The 12,208-nt window shown below is 41.6% G+C and overlaps 1 protein-coding gene and 1 long non-coding RNA gene across 2 annotated transcripts in view; one reads left to right on the forward strand and one right to left on the reverse strand.

Moving 5' to 3' along the window:
• Positions 1 to 1,660: 1,660 nt before the first annotated feature.
• Positions 1,661 to 10,143, reverse strand: LOC118831784. Its single transcript, XR_005009154.1, has 3 exons — positions 9,889 to 10,143; positions 8,973 to 9,019; positions 1,661 to 2,319 (listed from the first exon to the last, which is right to left on the reverse strand). It is a non-coding gene; the product is annotated as an uncharacterized LOC118831784 (long non-coding RNA).
• Positions 10,144 to 10,208: 65 nt separating this feature from the next.
• Positions 10,209 to 12,208, forward strand: part of ARIH2 (ariadne RBR E3 ubiquitin protein ligase 2) — a 65,312-nt gene continuing 63,312 nt past the window's right edge. The window contains exon 1 of the mRNA XM_036737816.1: positions 10,209 to 10,390. The gene's annotated coding sequence lies outside the window, so the exon portion shown is untranslated. The remainder of the gene's footprint in view (positions 10,391 to 12,208) is intronic.

Genomic DNA, 12,208 nt, shown 5'->3' on the forward strand with positions numbered 1-12,208 from the left:
GGGAGAGCATATCAGGCACAGGATGCTGCCAGTGAAAAGGCACAGATGGAGTGTATTGTGAGGGAAAGTGTTTCTATGTACCTTTTCTGGCTGAGAAATCTCTTCTGTGTCTTTGAAACAACATTTGGACAAAAGTCTTTTCATTAATGGTCAGGATTCAAAAAAAGTTTTTTGTTTCCTGTGTATATCTCATGGCAGGACTACAATAAATAGTTTTTTTTAAAAACATCATTTTTAAAATTCCAGAACAAAAACTACATAAATATATCAGATTCAGTTTTAATTTGCTATTACAACAGGAGATGTCATCTTTCAAAGGTTTAACTGTTCCCAACCACTTGGGAAGAAGCTGACTGAAGTTCGGGTTTCAAGGTCCATTGAGTGAAGAGAAAAGCAACCAATAAAATGACTGAGAAGCTTACAGAGAAGTCAGCTCTAGAGAAATTAATCTTCTCATACGTGTTTTATATTTTCCAACCTCAGTCAAGAATTTAGTTGCTTTAAACTTGGTTGGTGCCATTTTCAGTGTAGCATGGATGTGGCTATGGGCCTGAATATAGAATACTGGGCAAATTTCCAACTCTTTTTTTCTCTGGGCTGGCCCATTTACCAATCTGTACTAGTGCTGGCAAGTTCAAAGGGTTTTCCCAGAGGACAGTGGTCATACTGCTACACCTCATTCTCAGAGTCATAAAAGGTAACCCTAGTATAGAGGAGTCATGCATCTACTGCATATAACTGTATCTCCTAAGCTCCTGCCTCTTTGCTTCCCATTTGAACAAATAAGCCAAGTTGATACCATTAACTCTAAATCATGAATTGTTTACTACACAAAATGCAAAACATCATAACAGTCCACCAATATACCTAGGTCACACTTTCCCACTAATGTACATAGTGTTTATGGAGAAAAATAGGAACAAATTTTCAGAAACTAAGTGAATAATCAGGAAATCTATGCACCTGGAGCGACTCATGCTTCTAGACTGTGGACCTTTATGTCCCTAAGGAGTAGTCTGCCCCACCAATCATCTGCTAGACAAGCTGTTTCTGGCTCCTCCACTAGAACTGTTCCTTGATTGGGATCAAGGGCAGTACAGACAGTTCTCACTTTATATAAATTCACATTATGCAAATTCAACTTCACATAAAGAAATCCTCATTCCAAAAAACCCACCTATTTTAACTTTATCACACAGTACTGAGCGCTCTTTCTCTCTCAGCTTCTACCCTTCAGCTAGGCACTCTTCAGCCTCCCATCTCCCTATCAACAAAACAACACAAAACAAAATCCTCCAAGTGAAAGCAGAATAGTCAGGGATGGAGAGACTGCCACTGCTGCTGCTAGATTAAGGGGCCTGGCTCAAGACCTCCAATGCAGAGAAGGAGTTCTTTGCCCTGCTCCTCCCACCAGCCTGTGTGTCTGTCTTCCCACTTGTCTGCACTAAGGCACTGTGTGTCACTTGTCCTCTCCTGTCTGTGTCCATGTCTGGCTCCCATGTGGCTGCACCCAGCTCCCACATGTTTTCTCTTCCAGTGCTTGTTTTTCTGTCTCTGGGCCCCACATGTCATTGAACCATGTGCTGGCCTCCTCCCTCCAAGGCTTGCAACCTCTTTCTTACCTCTCTCCCTCCCTCCCTTCCCCACATCCAGGGGCAAATTTGGATTACATAAAAACTGCTTTACAAAGAGGCCTACAGAACTGTCTACTTACACAGCCCACTTATGTAAAGTGAGAACTGTCTGTATTTAGCAAAAGCAATTTCCCTAAGCCTGGGATCTTCAGGGCTACTCAAGTCTTCTCTATTGGCCCAGCTCTGAGAGGTGTCCTCCTGTCAAGTGCTAGGTGGCAATAAAGAGGAGAGAATGAAGCTAGTGACTTTGCACAGCCCCAACTCACTTAAATCCAATTTACTTGCAAGTCCTCTTGCAATTTACTTGGTCCTCTTTTATAGTGAAGGACAAACAGCAACAAGGCAGTAAAGAGCAAAGAAAACTTCCCTTCCCAGTAGGAGCTGTTAAGTAGCTGAAGATACTTTCTTCAATCAACTCCCAGAAGCAACTCTGTCTTTCCAGTCAGCTCCTAACAACAAAACTTTTCCTCCAATCAGCTCACAAAGGAAGGGAATACAGGTTCTAAACTCTTCTCTCAGGTCTCAATGTAGCTGCTTTTCTTCTATAATCGATCCACTCTGTTGGACTCTGCTGGGTTTGATTTCTTCCAAGCAGCAGAAGTCTTTCTCAGTTCTTTCTCCCCCATTCTGCTTCTTCAGCTTCTACTGGTTTTCCTGTCTCTGTTGGATTCTGCATTGTTCCTGCCTCGAAGGAGAATCTTATGTGAAGTGACTCACCCCTTCCTTCAGATGAAAAACCAAAACTCATATTTCTGTCAGACCTACCATAAACAGGCAATGTATTATTGTCCTATAGTCATCTAAAAGTTCTAGTCATCAGGCATTCCCAGCTATTCACCTCAAAGTCCTTATAGAAATCTTATGTAAATTATCTGCTGGAAAACAAAATAATTTGTTAAGTACTTTTACTATAAGAGCTGATTAATTCCAAGCCCAATATTATACAAACTGCTTCCAAAAATAGGAGAAGGGATCCTATCAAATTCATTTTATGATACATAGTCTTGATACATTTGTCTATCTTTGCCTATGTATTTCCTACTCTTCCTTTCTCTTAGCTTCTAATGCTTCAATAATACTTTCTCATAAGCGGTGAGCCTGAAACTCAAGAATTTCATGTCAGGCCTTATATAATTTTCTTACAGGCCTAAAACAATTATTTGATTCATAGTTTGTCACCTGTAACCTTAAAAAGTCTAAAACCAGTTATATGTGAGTTGATTAACCACAATGCCATCTTTATATTAATGAGTGCTCTGCTTTCAAACAGGTCCTTGTGGTACATTTATCTAAGAGGCTCTTTTCTCTCAAGTCCTCAGAACTGCCTGTAACTTTCCTCTAGTATGTTTATCTGATGACTGTTTTTTTTTCTCAAATTGATTTTTATCAGAGCTTCTTACACAAAATAATCATAAGATTAATTTAGACATTAAATTAGACTCCTTCCTAAAGGTTAAGTTCCCCTTTCTGAAAGCTGGAGGGTTAACTTCTAGCTTACTGACCATAAGTTCCTCTTTCAGTCTTAGGGGTAAGTTCCCCTTTTCTTGAACTACCTCAAGTAAGATCCCCTTTTTAGTAGCTGAAAAATTATGTTAGTCAATCTACAGGTAACATTTTTAGTTGCAAATGCTACAGCTATAGGGCAAAGATTTCTAAGGCAATCTCACTTTGACAGACAGGTTGATAGACCAGACCCTATCTCAACAGAATATCAGATTAAATAGTTGTCGGGCTCTAGAAATTCCCCATTATTCTCCCAATGTACCTACACTCCAAATGTTGGCAACACCATTAATTTGGGATAGGAAAACCTAGGAAAAGTAAACTTAGTCGGATGACTTGCCTTTTCCAGTTGAACTATGTTCAAGTTTCCTAAGATTGCTATAATTTTTAATTCTTTTTCTGTTATAAAAATAATCTCTGTAAATCACTCCTTTGTCTCTGACTGCTAAGGGGTCAGATGACCTGATTCGATTGCAAATGCTAGCTTTGCTAATTAAATCATTATACTCAGAAGTTTTGTGCCTTGGACATATTCCTTTTTTTAGATTTAAAATCAATAGGGAAACAAAAACAAAAACAAAAAAAAGAAGAAAAATAAGCCCAATTACCCTGCTAAAAAACAAAAACAAAATAAAATCAACAGGGGGAAATGTACACATGACACAATTTTAAGTTCAATCTGCATTATTAACATTTTCTATTTCAATTTCTTAAGTCTACAATCAACAAAACAATAAAATCCTCCAAAACTTTATTCAAGCAATCCCTTCTATACAAAGTCTTTTCTGATCTTCACCCCACCCCCCCACCCCCAGCTATTAGTTCTCTCCCCCCCAAAATTTACATTGTATTCACTTCGGATATGTTTTGTACACATTATATGTGCACATATTGTCTCCCTGGTAGATAGAATGTTAGTCTCTCGATAGCAGGTCTGTTTTATTTTTGTCTTTTTATTCTCAGGGTCTAGTGTCCAAGGGCTAGACAATTACTGTCTAGTAGAAAAAAGGTGCTTAATAAATACTTATTGATTACCCTATATAGCTTCGCTTTCTGGCCTACTTACTGCTGGCTCCATTCTTTATCCTAGAAAGCGCCCCCTTCCCTCTTCCTCTTTCCTCATTTACCAGGTAAACCCCTACCCATATTTTAGGTCCCAGTTTAAATAATACCCTTCTCCATGAAGCTTTCTCTGATTCCTCAGGTAGAAATGACCTCCTCTGAACTATAGTACTATGTCATACCATGTTATAATTATTCATGTACATTTTTTATCTCCCCTTATAAATGATAAGCTCAAAGAGGGCAGGGACACTGTCATATTTCTTTACACATTGCATATTCAGTACCTTAGATAGTAGAGTTCAATAAATTTCTGTTTAATTGAGTTGAAATATAGACAATTTATCACTACTGATTAGAGAAATGCAAATCAAAACAACTCTTAGATACCACATCTCTCCTGTCAGATTGGCTAAAATAACAAAACAAGAGGATAACAAATGCTGGAGAGGATGTGGGAAAATTGGAACATTGCTACATTGCTGGTGGAGTTGTGAGCTGATCCAGCCATTTTGGAGAGCAATTTGGAACTATGCCCAAAGGGCTGTAGATATGTTCATACCCTTTGACCCAGCAATACCACTTCTAGGGTTGTATCCCAAAGAAATCACACAAGCGGGAAAAGGACCCATATGTACAAGGATATTTATAGCAGCTCTTTTTGTGATAGCCAAGAAATGGAAATCAAAGGGATGCCCATCAATTGGGGAATGGCTGAACAAGCTGTGGTATATGAAAGTAATGGAATACTATTGTGCCATAAGAAATGGGGATGACACGGACTTTGTAACAATCTGGAAAAACCTACACGATATAATGCTGAGTGAGTGGAGCAGAGCCAGGAGAACATTGTACACAACCACAGATATATGGATTCTGTGAGGACCAACCCTGACATACTTCGCTCTTCTCAGCAACGTAAGGTGCAAGGACAACTCCAGGGGACTCACGATGGAGAATGCTATCTTCATCCAGAGAAAGAACTGTGAAGTTTGAATGCAGATTGAGGCACACTTCATGCTTGCCTTTTTTCTTTTCTTTTGTTTTTGTTTTTGGGTTTTTTTTTTTGGTTCTGTCTCTTCTTTCTCATGATTCACCCCATTGGTCATAATTCTTTTCCACAAATTGACTAGTGTATAAATTAATTCAATGCGAAGTTATACATGGTAGTTATATGAGATTTCATGCCGTCTTGGGGAGGGAGGGGGGAGGGAGGGGAGAAAATCTGGATCTCAAAATTATGTAGAACCGTGTGTTGTAAACTAAAAATAAAAAAAAAATTAATAAAAAAAAAGAAATATAGACAATTTATAGCAAAGATGATATACAAATAGAAAAAAGGGAGTGAAGGAAAAAGCAGAAATACATCAAACTTTTAGCTATGAAGGTCTCAGATCTTATTTACCATTTAAGTAACTCTATAAAATTATAACCTCTTGAAATTCTCTCTGATTAACCATATGAAAGATCTTAGCAATAAAAAAGACATTCCCATGTTTCCCAACACTTATTATTTCATTTCATTTATCTGTAAAGTATAGATTAAGGGAATTATTTAACAGTAGAACATAAGCTCCCTGAGGACAAGAGCAATTTCTTTTTTTTTTGCCTTTGTATCTCCAGAATTTAGCACAATCTTTGGCATGAAGTAGGCTCTTAATAAATCCTTTTTGATTGATTTATTCAATTACCTTACAGGGCATGAGACCTTGTCAGAATGTCAAAAGTATCTCCCTGAGAATAGTGAGCATATTTGTTGATATCTTGTTGAGAGAACTAAAGACATTTCCTGATTCATGGCTTAATGTTACGGTATCACAGGTGGAAGAAGTTCCTGCCTATATGGGGATAAAAATTGTATGGGAATAAAACTTGTGAAGCCCCTCAGTGGCCTTGGGAAAATGGGCCCTGGGCTTGTTGGAACGTACTCCCTTACAAAGCAGCACCCACAGCTAACTGACCTGGCAAAAACATGCTTCGCAGCAGCACAAGACCCTGTTTTCGGACACGTGGCAGAAATCCTTCTTTGTCCTTCGTCTCTGGGCAAGACCCTGTAATTTTCCACTGCCTTTTGTTAGATTCCTGAGAACACTCTGTGAGCTCCAAGCCCAGTCAATGGGATGAGGAGACAGGGGGTTAGTGAGGGGAAATGTCGCGTTAGGAATATAAGGCAGGTGCACGGCTCCCAAAAGTCGTACTCCCTGGCACTACCCTGAACGACAAGGGGCTGTACCCTTTCTTGCGAGAAAGTAATAAACTACTTTCTGCTTTCAAGGTATCCAAGCCTTTGTCTTGATTAATTGAGTAATGGTCTTTTGTCCCACACATGCCCATCCACACCTCTGGCCCAAAAAGAAGAGTCCTGAATGGCTGCTTTTGGACAAATGCACAAGGCAGAGACAGACATACTCTCTCCCATAAAGTCAAGAGTATTCCTGGATAATGTCACGTTTCAGACCCAAGCCTTGGAGAGGTATTGGTGTGACTTCTCAATCTCATGGTAGCCATTGAGCATGGACTTCTATCTTGTCCTTGTGTGGCTAATACTTTGGTGATCCTCTTCCAAAGCTAGGCCAGCTCCACTTAACCCTAAGGGTCCTAGAGGCACTTCTGAGGGGTTGGGGTATCTTTGTCTAATACTATCAGCTTGAGCTTCCATTCTGGTGGGTTCTGCCCCACCATTAATTACCAGTACCTAGCTCAGTTCCATTTAGCCAATTAATATCAATTAGCTATAATGGGATATTTATGCCTCAAATGTATAACCAGAAAAGAAATATAAACATTTCCCTTCAATATACCCCTCAGGTCATTCTCCTCTATGTCACCCTAGTCTCTGGGAGGAGGAGGCTCAGATTTTGCTTGTACATAGCATTGGTTCCACCAAGTTCATGTCCTAATGGGACATGTTTCTCAATGAGCCAGTTTCAGCAACCACTGAGCTAGATCCCAAAGGTCCCTTCTAGGGGCTTCAAAGCTAGACCAATAACTGGCTGTAAACTCTAGCATGAACTCCACTCCAGGACCTTTTGCTCTAGTGACCTTTTATTTATTTGTTTTTATTTAGTATTTTATTTTTTCCCAGTTACATGTAAAACCAATTTTTAACATTCTTTTTTTAAAACTTCGAGTTTCAAATTCTCTCCCTTCCTCCCTCAACTCCCCTCATTGAGAAGGCAGGCAATTCCATATAGGTTATACATGTGTAGTCATGCAAAACATTTCCATATTAGTCATGCTGTGAAAGAAAACATAGAGGAAAAAAAACCTCAAGAAAAATAAAGAAAGCAAAAAAAAAAGTATGCTTCAATCTGTATTCAGACATCATTAGTTTTTTGTCTGGGGATGGATAGCATTTTTCGTCATAAGTCTTTCAGAGTCCTCTTGGATCACTGTGAATAGCTAAGTCATTCACAGAAGACCATCTTACAATATTGCTGTTACTTTGTACACAGTACATTTCACTTTGTATCAGCTCATGTAAGTCTTTGCAAGTTTCTCTGAGAGCATCCTGCTCATCATTTCTTATAGCACAACAGTATTCCATCATAATCGCGTACCACAATTTGTTCAGCCATTCCCCAATTAATGGACATCCCCTCAATTTCCAATTCTTTGCCACTAGAAAAGAGCTGCTATAGATATTTTTGTATATAATATGTCCTCTTCCTTTTTGTTTTTTTAATCTCTTTTGAGATACAGACCTAGTAATGGTATTGCTAGGTCAAAGGGTATGCATGGTATTATTTTTTTAATAATTACTTTCTTTATTTTTAGTTTTCAACATTCACTTTCACAAGATTTTGGGTTTTAAATTTTCTCCCTCTCCCCAAGATATACGCATGGTTTTATGGCCCTTTGGGCATAGTTCCAAATTGCTCTACAGGATGGTTGGATCAGTTCACAAATCCACCAACAGTGCATTAATGTCTCATTTTTTTTCCCACATCACCTACAATATTTGTCATTTTCCTTTTCTGTCCTATTAGCCAATATAATAGATACGAGGCAGTACCTCAGAATTGTTTTAATCTGCATTTCTCCAATCAATAGTGAGTTGGAGCATTTTTTCATACGGCTACAGGTAGCATTGACGACTCCATCTGAAAACTGTTCCTATCTTTTGATCATTTATCAATCGGGGAATGGCTCTTATTTTTATAAATTTGACTCAGTTTTCTACAAGTTTGAGAAACGAGACCTTTGTCAGAAAATCTTGCTTCAAAATTTTTTTCAGTTACTATTCTTCACTGTATTTCCCTCCATCCTATTCCCTCCCCCCAGTTTGTTCTCTTCTCTCTCCGTTCACCTTGTCTCTCCTAGAAAGTGTTTTGCTTCTGACTATCCCCTTGCCCAAACTGCCCTCCTTCAATCACCACCCCCATGACCTTCTAAAATTCACAAGGTTGTAGCTTCCAATCTCCTTCACCTAAAACCAAAAAACAAAGCTAGAGGCCAAGAACTGAAGCCCATATTCACAGAACCCATGCCATCCTTAGACGGGGAGGGGCTAACACCTCTCCTCTTACAATATTGCCTCTCACTGGAATGCTACCAGACTGGAAGAGGTGAAATCAAGAGAAGTGACAATGTTAACCAATACTTCTGGAATGTACCCCTAATTCTGGCTACTTGGCCAAAGCCAGTAAAAGAGACTCCTATTTGCCATATAGTTATGCCAGTTATGGAATGTCTGCATTCTCCAAAATCCATGTGGTAATTGCATCAGCAAGTAAAGACTGGACTTGTTGGTCAGTTCCCCATTGTACTCACCATTTGCTCTTAGCTTCATTTCAACTCAGGATGAGAGGGGGCCAGTCCTGAAATACATATAAAAATGGAATTTAGCAAGTGCTATGCCTCTTTGCAAGTGAAGAAAATGTGGCCTTCAGTGCATAGAGGAGCAGTAGGAAGGGGCTAAAGCCACAAACGGTATGCAGTAAGAGATCTAGACTCTGCCTATTTGAAAAGTATGGGTCTGCTAGGAAGGGAATTACCTGTCTAGCAATCTTAAATTTGTTTCCCTTCTTGGAGACTCCAAGGCATAACAACAGTACAATGTAGCTGTACGTATGGGTTGGTTTCTGTGGGTAAAAGGACTTAACATTGTTGGGGAAGGCCAATCTATTAGCTCCAAATGCACTTCCTTTTCAGACTAGTCTAAAGTTTCAGAGTAATACCATACAGTTAAATAGCTATATGAAAATTCTGTGGAAAGACACTCAAAAATATCAGGGTCTGGATTGCTTATCATCTCTAAGTATTTTTCCTTGGATGGCTTGGCTCTGGGTTTGGCCCATTGAGAGCAGTAAGTGCACTTCATTCACTCATTCGCTCCTATGAATTAATTTTTACTATTAGCACCCCCTCCCTTTTTTTTCAAAGCAGATGGATGGTCCTGATTTTTCAAAGCCCACCAGTGAAGCAATTCAAGACGAAGGTCAGCTTCTGGTCACCCTCACTCTTCTGGGTAAGTGAACCCCAGGATGTTTTACATGGATTTTAAATTAGGCAATGATGAGAGCTCCTAGAGGGAAAGCCTTGTTCCCTCACTTCTACCACACAATCAGTCACGGATAAATACTCTTCACCAATGCTTTCCAACTCAATCCAAGTCTTTCAAGGAAAGAGCTCTGCGTTCCGAGGCCTGGTCTGCAGCTTGCTACCTCTGTGGCTTTGGGACACTTACAGCCTCTCTTCGGACCTCAGTTTCCTCATCCGTGCAATCAGAGGGTTGGCCTGGATAAGGTCCCTTCTACCTCTAAGATCTCAAGACCGTGATTTTTGAGGACTGGAAGAGACTAGTCTTCAGGGTAGGAAGCAGTCAGGGACGTCTGGGGTCCGGGCGAGGGCAGTGCCTCAGACTGGGGGGTAAAGGAAGAATCCCGGCAGGCCTTGCCATTCTCCATGGTCGCTCATGGGAGCGGCGGCCTCACGGGGACAAGCCCTCGAGCCCAAGACTGCAGACGGTGGAATCTCAGCCACCCTGACCCCGGCCCCGGAAGTGACGTAACCGCGACAGGCCATTTCCGGCTCAGGCGTCGGCGGCGTTTGCCGGAGGAAGGAGCCCGAGGGAGTCGCGTCGGTACTGTCCACTGAGCCGCCGGTCCCTTCCTCCCAGTCCCCGGTCCCGCCCCGGCCAGGCCTGGCCCGGCCCGGGGCACATCGGCCGCGGGGACCCCGGCGCCCGGGTAAGTGCGGGAGGAGGCGTGGGTGGGCGCTCGAGGCCTTGGCCTTGGCCTTGTTTACACCTGACGGGAGCCGGAGCCGGAGCCAGAGCCAGAGCCGGGCCGGAGCCAGAACGGGAGCCAGGGCGGCCTCACTGGCCCGGCCTTGAATCTTAGGACCCCTCTCCGACCTCTCCCCAGCAGAGGCCTGGGCCTCTCCTCGACCCTACCCCACGGCGATCAGCTCAGCATGACGCCCACTCTCCGTGCCCCCCAGGCCCGGCCAGGCTGCCAGGGCCAGCCTCTGCCGCCCCGGGCCCAGCTCGTTCTCTCTTGGGGTAGTTAACTGCCGCTGACTGGCCCTTGGTCCACTCTTTAACCCTGGCCAGGTGGGGAGGGGGGCAAGTGTGTGTAAGTGCGTGTGCGTGCGTGTGTGTGTGTGTGTGTGTACACATACACGGGCGTTGGTAGGGCGGAGGCGGTGGAGGGGGCGGGGGTCTTCCCTTCCTCCCCAGCGCTCTGGCTTGGCTACCCCCTGCAGCTCCTCTTCCTTTGATACGTGCGAAGCGGTTCGAAGTTTGTGGGGATATGCCCTTGGGTTTGGGTATTCCCCCTTGTTTCGGGAAGTTAGGCCCGTTCTCCTCCTACACCCCCCTTCCCCCAACAACCACCACTTTTTGTGTGCCCTTAGAGAGTCTTAAGAGATCGTGGTTTGGATTGGCCATTACTAGTCGGTGTCTTCCTTCTGAATGTTGTACGGAATTAAGCCTTGTTTATGAAACGTTGCTGAGTTTTCCATTGAATAAATTTCCATGCCTGTAAACCATACATCAATAAAAGTGACTCGCAACAGGCCTGGCTCTCAGATTTTCCAGAAACAAAATGACAAATTGTTATCTCCTTAGTGTGAAATGTCAGGTTTCTTCCTGTGGTGGTATTGAAGGGATATTTTGTGCTTAGAAATGTGCATTTGCTCTTCACTGCTCCTGACTCACTCCCATTACCCTTATTACCATTTAATATATATTTATTCACATGCTATCCTGCACAGTGCTTGGCATATAGTAGGCACTTAATGTTTGTTGATTGACTTAAAAAAACAACTTTGTAATTGTTTTCAGAAAGAAGAAACTTTGGTTCTGAAAAGTGAGTTAAATAAGCTGCAAAATGAACTAAATAGATAAAGATAATGGCCACAGTGGGCACTGGGCAGGAATAGTTTGAACTCTGTTGCCAATTAACATTCATTTTTATCACTTTTATGTGTCAGGTGGGTTTGTTTTGGTCATGTGGTAGGAAATGACCTGGTTTTTCTATCAGCGTCAAGTTGGGAAGCTAAGTTGTTGAATCATAATTTTTTTTTTCTGGACTCAGCTTTTCTCTGGCAAATAGAGAAATAGATATCCTCTGGAAAACTGATCAGTTACTACTAGCTTTTTCAGATATTGAAGTTAGTTAACCTTTCAGATAAAAAGCATACATTTCTCAGGGTTCATTTTTTTTTTCTTTTTGGAACCTTTAAGGGGCTCAAAAGCCAGATTTAGTGGTGAAATTTAGAAGTGGGTATTAAGTCTCTGAACTTTGTTGCATTGTGTTTCAGCATTGCCAGGTCTTTATTTTATTTCTTTATGGGAAATAGGGTCAGTATATCTTGAATTTCGCCCACGAGGTTTGTGAAGCTGAAAAGTTTCTAGTGTGCATTAAAACCTTGGGAGATTGGCCTGGTGGTAGTGCATATCTGTAATCCTTACTACTGGGATTCTCAGCCTCTGTTTGGCTAGAACTAATCTGGTGTCTACAAGAATTCTGTCATCAATATCATCTTCCCATTCCCCAGACTAG

This window comes from Trichosurus vulpecula, chromosome 9 (assembly GCF_011100635.1).
Source record: "Trichosurus vulpecula isolate mTriVul1 chromosome 9, mTriVul1.pri, whole genome shotgun sequence".
Lineage (NCBI taxonomy): Eukaryota > Metazoa > Chordata > Mammalia > Diprotodontia > Phalangeridae > Trichosurus > Trichosurus vulpecula.